The 13380-nt window shown below is 41.3% G+C and overlaps 1 protein-coding gene across 2 annotated transcripts in view; it reads right to left on the bottom strand.

The window, feature by feature from the left end:
* Positions 1 to 13380, bottom strand: part of LOC135504722 (cadherin-23-like) — a 611744-nt gene that overhangs the window by 368556 nt on the left and 229808 nt on the right. The window lies entirely within an intron of this gene.

Here is a 13380-nt window from a genome sequence, read left to right on the forward strand (position 1 = left end):
GTCTATATCTGCGTATGCTATTCTGATTAGCTTTCCAGCACTCTCAATTGACTGTTGCGTTCTCTGAATCTCTGCAACTAAAGTGTGTGTGTGTGTCTGTGTGTGTGTGTGGGGGGGTACTTATTGTGATGTCTGTCAACATTACATTAAAAACTGCAGGACTAAATATCAGCAAATCAGCATGTATTTACTAATTTCTAAGTAATCACAGTAGGCTACAGCCCTATGACACTGTAGGCCATGTGACATGTTCCCTCCCACTGTTTATTAACTTTGAATACATTTGCTGGAGCAAGGAAATACATATTATTTATACACAGCAAGTCACCTGACAATAATGGGCTACTCTCCCTTTTTATTTATTTGTCACTCTCCTCTCGTGTATCTGATATGAGCTAAGACACAAGGAAGGAATCCCTGGGACTTTGCTTATTTTCTTTGCTTACCTTCACAGTGTGCATATTCTATCATGACAGAATTACAGAATCCCTGGATGGTGGGGACTATGGTGATTTTCCATCCAGTGTTTAGACACTTGGGGCAAACAAGTTGTTTTATTTGTGCCATGTGGAATAAAAGCCACTGTTGGCTGTCTGCTGTCTGGTTGATCGCTGCTAGCTGTCATCTTCATCTCAACTAATTTGCATCTCGATGCAATTCAGGCGGCTACCTCCTATTCCTCCTCTACCTGTACTGCCACTGCCTCGATCGGCTGATCAGGTTAACTTGTTATTTTATTGACTGCTTTTCTTGCATTAGCTAACAGAGATCGCCTATATTTATTCACATTCTGTAGATATATGTTTCGAGATTTGCTTATTTTGTCTCTCTTTACGCAAATTCTTTGTGGGAGATTTCAAACAAGGAAGTGCTGAGGCATTTTTACCAATCAGTTTGCCGGAAAGGACCTTTAAATGCCAGTAACCAATCGTATATCAGGAAATTACTAATCTTTCAGCACGAAGAACTACGTCTATATTGCCATGTATGGACCAGCTCACAATATGCTCTGGAAAACAAGCTTTTGAATGATATATAATTCAACATGGAGAGTTTTAAAAATAATCGTTGAAGTTCTACATGAAACACACCAACAATGACGTTTATGCTAGGTGTAGTTGACGGAGTTGGGATACAATTATACAAATCGAGTATTTATATACATGATTGCCAAATTATTTGTACATGTATGAAAGTATGGAAATTATATTTGCAAAATTTAACAAAATCTGAAAATTCATAGACACATGCGAAATCACAATTTCTGCCTGTGGTGCCTGGCCTTAAAACAGGTTTTATGATGCAAGTGGTTATATTAATTTGGGATCTATCGCATCCCACAACTGTCCCAAACTATGTCTGAAATGTTTATTTCCAGCAGAATAGAATAGGTCCCCTTTTGTACTATGGGGATAGTAGATTGACATAGGCTAGTGCTTTTGCTGTTTGTTAGTCCTACTCATCTTGTTAGCGGACAAAGTAAGTGACAGTTCTTCCAATATCTACTTACACTTACACTTGGTTAATAATGGTTAATAATTGAAGTAAAAGTGGCACTACAATAAATATTAATGTTCAAATAACTTCAATCGTTATAGTTCAGAATACATATTGCAATTTAGTGCCAAATATTTATTAAAAAAACAAAACAGTTTAGAACTTTAAAAAATAACGATGTCACTGTATTACTTTAAGTATTGAACACTGACATAATTTGAGTTGGGTAACTCAAATTATTTTAGGCAACGGGTTTCCACAAAATAAATGTAGTTAGCAGAACTACCTCATTTTTACAGTGTATGGTGCAACGTCCCAATAATATCTCCTTTCTCCTGAAGTGTACACTCGTTCTCAATTCAAATGTAAAAACATTGTACTTGTGTAGGCATGGGCTACAGGGAGTTTCCATATACCAGTCATTTACTTTCAAAATCATGAAGGGAAGCCAACAATTGCAATCTTCAGGAGAAAAAAATTATTATTGGGACATACATACTGTATTTTCTGGCTAAAGACAAATTTACAGCAGGAATATGAGTGAGCCTCAGATCTAAGGTCTAGTCAAAGGGTCATGGGGTCCTGACGGGGTCAGGGAGTGGGCACTGGGTAGTCACTATTAATGCAAACTCTTTCTTAGGCGCACACACACACACACACACGCACATGCACACAGACACACACACACACACACACACACACACACACACACACCCAAAACAGATCCAGAGCTCACAGGGTGTCACTATCTACTGTAAGCATCACGTCCCAGCTTAGCCCTCCGATGGTGAGAGAGAGGGAGGATATCCTGATCCCAGGTCCCCAGTTCATTAGCATAAATCAACTCTGCAGTCAAAACATTTTATCTTAATTACTGTACTAATGAGACGAGTCCCAAAGGACTAAGTCACACCCTCTGACGACAGTCGAGGAGATGAGAAGTAGGTGTCTTACACAAGCATACACACCTGCATGCGTGTGCACGCAAGCACACGAAAGACACACACACACACACACCAAATTGCATCATCCTCCCACCTTAAACTCTGAGAACTGCATCATTATCCTTCACTATCCATTATCTATGAAAATGATAATGATTTGATTTGATCAACCCTACAGGATCCATCTCCATAAGGGCTTAGTACAGCGCCATAACTCATGATTTCCCTCTGCCAAAAGGACTATACACACTATCTAATTAATGCATTTTTAATGCTCTGCTCTTCAACTCTGCAACACAAAAGAGCATCGCCTAGCTGTAACAGCGAGTGGTTGGTTATAAAAGCAGAGGCCACTGTGTTTGTTTTCATGGTGGCTTTGTAAGAAGTGGACTGGAATGGGATTTAGGCTTTCTGTCCATTCTGTGTGTGTCCGTGTGCCTGTATGTGTTTGTGTGTGAGTGTTTGGTCAGTGCCTTGTCTCTGTAAGTGAAAGGGGCAGAGTGACTGGTTAAGGTCAGCCAGTGACTCAGCAAATTGTCAAGGGATGGGCATCTCTATCACTAAGAAGTGTGCCACACTGCCACCCTGCATGCCACCCTGACTCAACCAGTGCCAGTACACATTATTAACCAACTGGCACTGCCATGGGCAGCATTGGGCACCCATGTAATGTGCTACCACCATGGCTGGTGACCCTCTTAGGGGACACTCAGAGTTTAGCCAGGGCATACCAGGGCACAGGGGGTGGCTGTTGGGCAATGTGGTTTGCATACAAGAAAGACCAATTCTCTGCATGACTTTCTATCTATCCCACTCTTCATTTCTATTAATTTACTGTACGATATGCATCCTCTATTTTCTCATTGGTTGAAACTAGTTGCAGTATGTGTCCGTCCTGCTGTAACCTAGCTAGCAACCTGTACTATTGGCATATTCAACAGAGTTTAAGAAATATATTACCTTCAAAAGTGTGTTATCTTGTGATCAAGCCATCAATGTTTTGTTATTATTGGTGTGGTAAAAATGTTAGCTAACGGATTAGCAATTACCATTTTTTACATTTCAGTAGAAATACTACTACTATCAGCTTTTTGATAAGCCGCTAAGTAAAACAATATGTTCTGTATGATCGGCATACTGTCCCCAGTTATTGGCCACCTTACTATTTTGTTCAATAACAATGTATATTATTTTATTTTAGTTAAATAAATGAGACACCAATCTCGTATCCAAAGTGTTTACTTGATAGTTGACTGGTTGGCTAGTCTTCTGGTAAGAAAAATTACTTGCCTATCAACTTTTCATTGTGTAGTCCGGTGCACCCTCCTGTGGACTCTTAAAAAATGGTTCTTCACCAACATATTCAGTGTTGTAACCAAATAATTTATCATCATTTGTTTTAAAGATTAATTTTATGTTTGAGAAAATAGATAACAGTATAATACTAAAATATAAATGAGTATGTGTAATTCACATCAAATGAAACTTTAATATCAGTCATGTGCATTGACATAAACAATTAAAACACTGTTGGAGTTTGTGTTGCAGAGATGTAGATGGAAAGTAAAGGAATAAATACTGATGGGTTGGATGGGTTGAATAAATATATATCATATTTTAGACATGTATTTAGTTTTTACAAATAAATAATTTAATATGAAAACACACAAAACAAACAATTAATCTCGACCTCCATCCCCATATTGTCACAAAATCACAATTAAAATCCCGCTCCACCGCCACCTCTGGTTCGCACTGCACACACCTGCAGTGAAACCAGTGCTGGCAGAAGTCACAGCACACCCAAGAACACATAAAATTTATTAACATGGTTTTGCAAAATGTAGAAGTACTACAGCAACAATAATTGATAAAACTGAGAGAGAGAAAAACAAACAGAGGTGGACGGGGGAGCTTTTCTCTTCCTTTTCTGTGCTGCAGTTGAGAGAAAAAGTAGTGTTAGACAGAGGACGTTTCATGAAAAGCCATTTCAACTTTTTAAATCAATACCTCTGGAGGAAGCTGCAGAAGTTTTGGAGGAGGTGGACATGCCATGAGGCTGGTGCTATGGACAGTAGATAAAACGTTTTTTTTTAAAGTAAAGATAGAAAAAAAGTTTAAACATTGCATTTTTATAAAACACATAATAAAGAGTAATTTCTCTGGAATTTAACATGTGTCGTGGTGGTGGGGGACGAAACTGCCGACGATGGCTTGGAGGAGCTGGTGTTTGTAATGGTGGGGTTGAGGGGCAGATAATGGTGTGGCCGGCAGAGTAGGCACGTGGCCTTCTTCTGTAGCTGTGGAATCCGGCGGCTCCTACAGGTGTTGCACACTGGGAGGCATTAGCAGCGGTGATGCAGCTGTCAGGAGTGGTTCCAGTGGGGGATCCAGCAGAGGCGGTGGCATCAATGGTCTCATCCATGGCAGGCCTCTCCTGTGCCCTCTATGTTCTGAGGGCTGCCCGATGCTCTATGCTATGCTAAGACCTCTATGCTTTATGCTAGCCCTCTCCTTCTAACCTCTATCCTGCCACTGGCGCGTGTATTCCTCCCCGGTAAGGCATGTGGCATCCATAGGGAGTCTTCTGTATCAGTCTAGCCGATACTTCAGGACATTAAGGATATGTCCCAGGTCCTTTGCCATCATCTCTTCTAGAGCTAGGGATGAAGCTCAGACTGGAGCAGGGGCTGAGGGTCCTCCTGTGGTCACTGGGGAGGAGGTGCTGATGGACGGTGCAGTGCTGCTGGTTCCAGGAGTAGTGGAGGTGCTGATGGATGGCACAGTGCTGCCGGTTCTAGGAGGCGCGGTGGTGGGACCCGGTAGAAACAGAGGCGACATTAAACGGGACCCTTCAATGGCCGAAAGGTCAAAAGGGTTAAAACCAGTCCACCACATTATGCATGTCCTTGCAGTGCTGGTACAGGTAGCGGAATACAGTGCCTTGCGAAAGTATTCGGCCCCTTTGAACTTTGCGACCTTTTGCCACATTTCAGGCTTCAAACATAAAGATATAAAACTGTATTTTTTTGTGAAGAATCAACAACAAGTGGGACACAATCATGAAGTGGAACGACATTTATTGGATATTTCAAACTTTTTTAACAAATCAAAAACTGAAAAATTGGGGGTATGTCTATCAGTTTTGCACATCGAGAGACTGACATTTTTTCCCATTCCTCCTTGCAAAACAGCTCGAGCTCAGTGAGGTTGGATGGAGAGCATTTGTGAACAGCAGTTTTCAGTTCTTTTCACAGATTCTCGATTGGATTTAGGTCTGGACTTTGACTTGGCCATTCTATTCTAACACCTGGATATGTTTATTTTTGAACCATTCCATTGTAGATTTTGCTTTATGTTTTGGATCATTGTCTTGTTGGAAGACAAATCTCCGTCCCAGTGTGTGTTCAGGGTGATGAGCTGTGTTGCTTTTACGCCAAACATAACGTTTTGCATTGTTGCCAAAAAGTTCAATTTTGGTTTCATCTGACCAGAGCACCTTCTTCCACATGTTTGGTGTGTCTCCCAGGTGGCTTGTGGCAAACTTTAAACAACACTTTTTATGGATATCTTTAAGAAATGGCTTTCTTCTTGCCACTTTTCCATAAAGGCCAGATTTGTGCAATATATGACTGATTGTTGTCCTATGGACAGAGTCTCCCACCTCAGCTGTAGAACTCTGCAGTTCATCCAGAGTGATCATGGGCCTCTTGGCTGCATCTCTGATCAGTCTTCTCCTTGTATGAGCTGAAAGTTTAGAGGGACGGCCAGGTCTTGGTAGATTTGCAGTGGTCTGATACTCCTTCCATTTCAATATTATCGCTTGCACAGTGCTCCTTGGGATGTTTAAAGGTTGTGAAATTTTTTTGTATCCAAATCCGGCTTTAAACTTCTTCACAACAGTATCTTGGACCTGCCTGGTGTGTTCCTTGTTCTTCATGATGCTCTCTGCGCTTTTAACGGACCTCTGAGACTATCACAGTGCAGGTGCATTTATACGGAGACTTGATTACACACAGGTGGATTGTATTTATCATCATTAGTCATTTAGGTCAACATTGGATCATTCAGAGATCCTCACTGAACTTCTGGAGAGAGTTTGCTGCACTGAAAGTAAAGGGGCTGAATGATTTTGCATGCCCAATTTTTCAGTTTTTGATTTATTAAAAAAGTTTGAAATATCCAATAAATGTCGTTCCACTTCATGATTGTGTCCCACTTGTTGTTGATTCTTCAAAAAAAAATACAGTTTTATATCTTTATGTTTGAAGCCTGAAATGTGGCAAAAGGTCGCAAAGTTCAAGGGGGCCGAATACTTTCGCAAGGCACTGTACTATGGCAAATTCACGTAGGAGTGGTCAAAATGGTCACCAGCTACCTTGGAGAACTCATCCGGTAAAGGGCCAAAGTATGCCATGTCCAGCTGCTGCAGGACATGGGTGCAGTGTGGTGGAAGACAAAGAAGTATAGCCCCTTCCCTTAGTGCCGCCGCGAGCACATCCGTGTCCATGTGGCTCTTGTGCCCATCAAAGAGGACAAGGAGAGGGTGCTCCTTCACTGCATGCTTAATTACGTGCTGAAACCACTTCCTGAACAGGTCCCAATCAATGTAATCACTGTTTGACCGTCCATACATGCCTTGGGGGGAGGGGAGGGGGGGGAGGGGAGGGGGAGGGGGGGGGGGGGTTCCCAGTGTGTAGTGGCCACCGGGGAAACACTTGGGGTAGATGATGAATGGGGAGATGTCCTCCCCAGCTGCTTTGAAGCAGGCCAGCGCTGTTATGTGCTCCTTGGTCCCCAGAGCCTGCTGGTAATTTTTTTTTGTTTGCGCCCCGGGAAGAAAGCACTTTATGCCTGCTCTGGTCGTTGTTACAAAATCCAGACTCATCGCAGTTATAGATTTGTCTGGGTTTCTCCCTCCCACTCTCCTCCAAGTGCTTTTCATGAGAAGTGAAGATGTCTATCGTCGAACGTGTGGCACACTCAGCTCTCCCCCTGTCCAAGTTGTCCAGCCTCCTCATGCTCAGGTTCTTGTGAGTCCTCCTAAATATTTCCCACCACCTCTTCTCAAGCGGTGGGATTGTTTCCCCTGGGTGCCCGAAACTTACAATAGAATAGAATATAAACGTATCCATCCAGGATGAAAATGATTGTTTTGGCATCACCATACACATCCAAATTTACATCACACACATTGAGAAAGTCAGTCCAGCATTCTACATGCATAAGCAAATAGAACCCCAAATACCTGCGTATTTCATCAGCCTCTGTCTGGTGAAGGGGAACCCATGGCTGGCATTGTAGATACAGTACTGCACCAGTGAACTTTCATCCTCTGGTGCAAGCAATGTGGGTGGTCCACCGTGACAACCAGGCCTCCCAAGCTGTACGGTACGCCATGCACCTTGGTAGATACTAAAATAAAACTGTTACTAGCAGATAAAATTCATATAGACGTGGTAATCTCCTAAAAACAAAATATGCCTAACCTTGGCAGCCTGGCGGATAGCCACCCCGCAGTCCTCCATGGCGTGGAACATGTCCATCTCACTCCACTGCTTCCTCTTGGCTTTCTCCATGCTGTGGTGGTAAATACATGTAGCTAAATAACTTGGCATATTATACACATTCTAGAAAGATAGCTCAATCTGAATATGTATAAACATTTACATTTCAAAGTTAAGGCATTGAAAGGTGATGAACGATTTCACAATAATTGAAAGTGTAACTATGTTTTTTGTTTGATGTTATCTGAAACAAATACTGTCCCAATTAATTTAATAATGATGCATAGTCGTGGGTTGGTAACATTTTACTAAATACTGCCTCTACGCAGCTGTTGTAAGATGAAAAAAAGTTCATGGTTCAAAGTTCTAAAAATATTTTTGCAGATTGTGCAAAACATCCCCGTCAGAAGACTCCAATTTTGATACGGTAAAGCTCGACAACTTTCAGTTGTTTTCGTGATATGTATTGTCTAACACTTCAAATTATTTTCCTTTTTGCTTACTTAGCAGTTATATCAACATTTAGCAACCAAGCTAGCAACATTAGCAAATGTGTTAGCTATATTTCAGAGGTAAAAAGTTAAATGATGTGTGGTCTGTCGCGCAGTCAAATTGTACAATATACAGCGTGTCCCACAAAATGTGTATTCATATTACTTTTTAGAAAACTCTCAAAACTTAACTTACATAAATTGCAATACAAATCGGTGGTCAGCTAGCTAGAAGGGTGTCTTTAGTTGCAAAACTTACCGTTATTTTCCAGTCCATTTAAATCTTTAGCTCCAGGGGATTTAGTCCTCCAACCGCTAGAAAGTGTCCGAAGGTAGGGGGTGTCTGATGTTGGGGGAAAATTAGCTATACTGATTTGCAGTTACTTTTGTAATATACAGTATAGTTGATGAAACTGTCTTCTATTTCTCTGTCCACTGTGGTCTAAGAGGCTAAAGAACCGGTCCCAGCCACCCTAACCCAAACAACTCGGTTTGAGTCACACAACAAAAAAACATAAAGTAGGTCTACTAGCATTACAGCACAATACAGACTGGCTGGAAATAGTCATTTTCAGCTGCAGTACATACTGTACAGTATGTGGAAGATAGTTCTGTTTGAAGTTTCTGTACTTTGTGGGATACAAAGACATGAAGCACATCACAGAGGATGCACACTCGCTCACTCACTCACCTCACTCACCTACCTCACTCACTCACTCACTCACTCACTCACTCACTCACTCACTCACTCACTCACTCACTCACTCACTCACTCACTCACTCACTCACTCACTCAAAGCCTCTATGTTGGTTTACAGGATATTATGTCTCTGTCTAACTTTGGTGGGGCCCTAAAGGTATTGTAACACAACTTAGTCGTGGGTTGGTAAAATGTAATGTCTCTGACACACATCACATCATGTGCGCAGGCAGACAGGCACAGACTCACACACACATTACATGATACTATGCCTTTACATGTTTGTAATGTATCTTTCTATCAGAGGAAGCTGGTGAAAGGAGCTATAGAAGGATGGGCTCATCGTCATGGCTGGAATGGTTTCCATGTGTGATGTGTTTGATACTGTTCAATGTATTACATTCCAGCCATTACAATGAGTCTGTCCTCCTATAGCTCCTCCCACAGGTGTCCTCTGTTCTCTATCACTCCCCATTTCCTGTGAAAAGTGTCGTAACACGATAACTCATAACGCATTTATGGGTGGAAGAAACCAGACAAATTGATTTGTTGTTCACTTTAGACTGTTAATAAGCTTTCTGAACTGACACTGGTCCTTTCCTATCATCGGTAAACATGCCCAGTCAAAGAAATTAGAGAGAGATACTACGAACTTGTCCAATAATATAGTAAATGTTTTGCTACAGTGTCCTAATTACAACCCATGCAGAGGTGGTATAGCAGCCAAACTCCCTGATGTATGATCTTTATTGATTATATGAAGGTACTGAATGGTGTGTGTTTGAATCAGCCTTGTGTATTATTCTCTATGATTATCACCAGAAAATAGGTAATGTGGCAAAATCTGTACGCGGAGTTAGAATTCTACTTTGACTCTGGTGCTCACTTTATAAATCATGATATTTTGATCAACTATGAATTAAATTGACATATTTTAGCAGAAAGCTACAAAAAAATTGCCTTGGTAAAAAGGTAAGCAAGAGTTAATCTACACTCAGTGCTTGACCATATACATTTGACGAAATACACAAAAAAAATGTATATCACTGCACGTCTTGCTATGCTGCTATCAAGATTTCAAGTTAAATTGTTGAAGTGATCGTAGATTTACCACCAGAATGTGGCTAATAAGCCACTGTTAGCTAACTGAGCGTAAGGCAGAGATGTTCTCTCTTACCGTGATCTTGGTCTCCCTCTCTCGCTTTTTTGTTTTGGTGAAAGTAAAATAAACATTGAATACATTTAAACCTCAGGTCCTCAGGAACAATTGCATTTAGAATGAAGTATATTTTACCCCTCTTCTGACCAATTAGTCTGTATATTGTAAGTATACACAACACACACACACACACACACACCTACCATCATTCACTTCCCATCATTCACCTCCAGAAGTTTACTCGAAATATGAGTTTATCCCTTCACTTCATTTTGTTATAACATCTTTGATCTGACAGATGTTTACGTGAAGACAGATGTTTACCATAATGCATTTTATGATGTCAACAAACATGTCAACAAGCTGTCTTCATCATAATCAGTACATCATTCACAAAATTATTTTACACACATCATATGTGTCCTTTACAATCTATGCAGGAATCGGAATGCATGATTTGTCACCAGACCTTGAAAACATACACATAAAACAGTAAATCAATCAATTATTACCTCACAAACTATAATGATTCATTGATACAAGTGGCGGGTGGCGGGTGCCGGCAGTCAATTACGCAACCTCTGACACTCACTCAGAGCCACTCAGTGTTGTTTATGTATGTAGCTAGTGGGCTAAGCTATAGCATTAGCAATGTCTTTCAAAAGGAGACAATTTAAAAATGAGTAAATTCTGACAATGAGTCTGAGTATGAAAGTGAGGAATCAGGTTCTGACAGTGACTGTGCGTCCCCCCAACCTTGTGGCCATTGAGAACCCTGAATCAGAGGCCCCCCTGACCACCGATGATGTTCCAGGTCCCCCTGAAGATGCTGGTGGTGATGGAGGCAGGCCAACAATGGGTCTGCGGTAGCTGGAAGGCCGCTAGCCATTTCACCCCTCCTGCAAAGCCCCTTGCCATCTCCTTCTGCAGCATAGTGATTCAAGCTGTTTCTGACAGAGGAGCTAATGGGAGACATAGTGAAGGAGACCGATTGCTTGGAGCTACAGGAGAAGAGAGAGCCAAAGTGACGTGTGTGACATGAAGACAGGATTTGTCCAGAACATTAAAGTCAACACAGTGTTGACCATTGAGCTCCAACATTATACATTGTGCTCAAGCACTATTGAGCACATCTGTAGCAATTACTGACTGACTGACTTGACAAGTGACCTCACATGTTACTGTGCCTTTAGCAGTGGAGTTTCCTCAGAGGAGGAAGGGGAAGACCATCCTCCTTAGTAAATTTCATTCAAATAAATATAGTGCTCCCTTCGAAAAAAGTTATTTTTTGACAAAACAATACGAAATATATTCACATGTAATCAAATAATTGATGACAACACACTGTTTTGCAATGAAGGTCTACAGTTACCTCTGGGGCGGCAGGTAGCCTAGTGGTTAGAGCGTTAGGTCAGTAACTGAAAGGTTGCTGGAGCGAATCCCCAAGCTGACAAGGTAAAAATCTGTCATTGAACAAGGCAGTTAACACACTGTTCCCCGGTAGGCTGTCATTGTAAATAAGAATTTGTTCTTAACTGACTTGCCTGGATAAATAAAGGTTAAATAACATAAATAAATAAACAGCACACTGAAGGTGGAGCTGTTCTGTAATTCTCTGGGTAAATTGACTTCAATACAAAACCTAGAAGGCTCATGGTTCTCATCTCCTTCCATAGACTTACACATTAATTACTGTATGAAAACTTCCAGAGGACATCCTCAAAATGTATCAGAGCATTTGCAGCATGAACTGGCATGTTTTCCACCCACTCAAAGGATCAGAGAATGCACTGAACAAAAATATAAACGCAACATGTAAAGTGTTGGTTCCGTGTTTCATGAGCTGAAATAAAAGATCCCAGAAATGTTCCACACACACAAAAAGCGTATTGCTCTCAAATGTTGTGCACACATTTGTTACATCCCTGTTAGTGGGCATTTCTCCTTTGCCAAAAATAATCCATCCACGTGACAGGTGTGGCATATCAATAAGCTGATTAAACAGTTTGATCATTACACAGGTGCACCTTGTGCAGGGGGAAAATGAAATGCCACTCTAAAATACAGTGCAGTTTTATTACAATGCCACAGATGTTTAAAGCTTTGAGCGAGTGATACATTTGCATGCTGACTGCAGCAATGTCCACAAGAGCTGTTGCCAGAGAATTTAATGTTAAATTCTCTACCATAAGCCGCCTCCAACGTCACTTTAGAGAATTTGGCAGTACGTATAACTGGCCTCACAACCGCAGACCACATGTAACCACGCCAGCCCAGGACCTCCAAATCCGACTTCTTCACCTGTGGGATCGTCTGAGACCAGCCACCCAGACAGTGGATGAAACTGTGGTTTTGCACAACCGAAGAATTTCTGCAGAAACCGTCTCAGGGAATCACCTCGTTCTCACCAGGATCTACACCCCTAACTTTTTCGTAAAGATATCTGTGATCAAGAGATGCATATCTGTATTCCCAGGAATGTGAAATGCATAGATTAGGGCCTAATGAATTTATTTTAATTGACTGATTTCCTTTCCTGAACTGTATGTTATGCACTGAGTGTACAAAACATTTGGAACACTTCCTAATATTAAATTGCAGCCCCGTTTCGCCCTTCAGAACAGCCTCAATTTGTCTGGGCATGGACTCTGCAAAATGTCAAAATTATTCCACAGGGATGCTGGCCTATGTTGACCTCAATGCTTCTCGCAGTTGTATCAAGGTGAGAGAGTTAAAAAAGCGAGGCATAAAGGCAAAAATTCACCCCTTCATCTACACTGACTGAAGTGGATTTAACATGTGGCATCAGTAAGGGATCATACATACACCCTGTATTCACCTGGTCAGCGGAAAGATTTAATTTAACATGTTCATATTATTGTATAACCCCTGAAACAGTCCTGTTGATAGGACATTCCTATCATGAGATATTTGAGTTGATATTTGTTAATCCTAGTCCACCTGTGTCATTGTGGTGCGATTTTTGGAAAAGGCTTTGCCTTTGACCTGTGCATTATGTCCTGCGACACTGACCCAGAATACTGACACAACCATTGTTATATCTCAGCAATGGTAAGGCCTG

This window comes from Oncorhynchus masou, chromosome 18, assembly GCF_036934945.1.
Source record: "Oncorhynchus masou masou isolate Uvic2021 chromosome 18, UVic_Omas_1.1, whole genome shotgun sequence".
NCBI classification, from domain to species: Eukaryota; Metazoa; Chordata; class Actinopteri; order Salmoniformes; family Salmonidae; genus Oncorhynchus; species Oncorhynchus masou.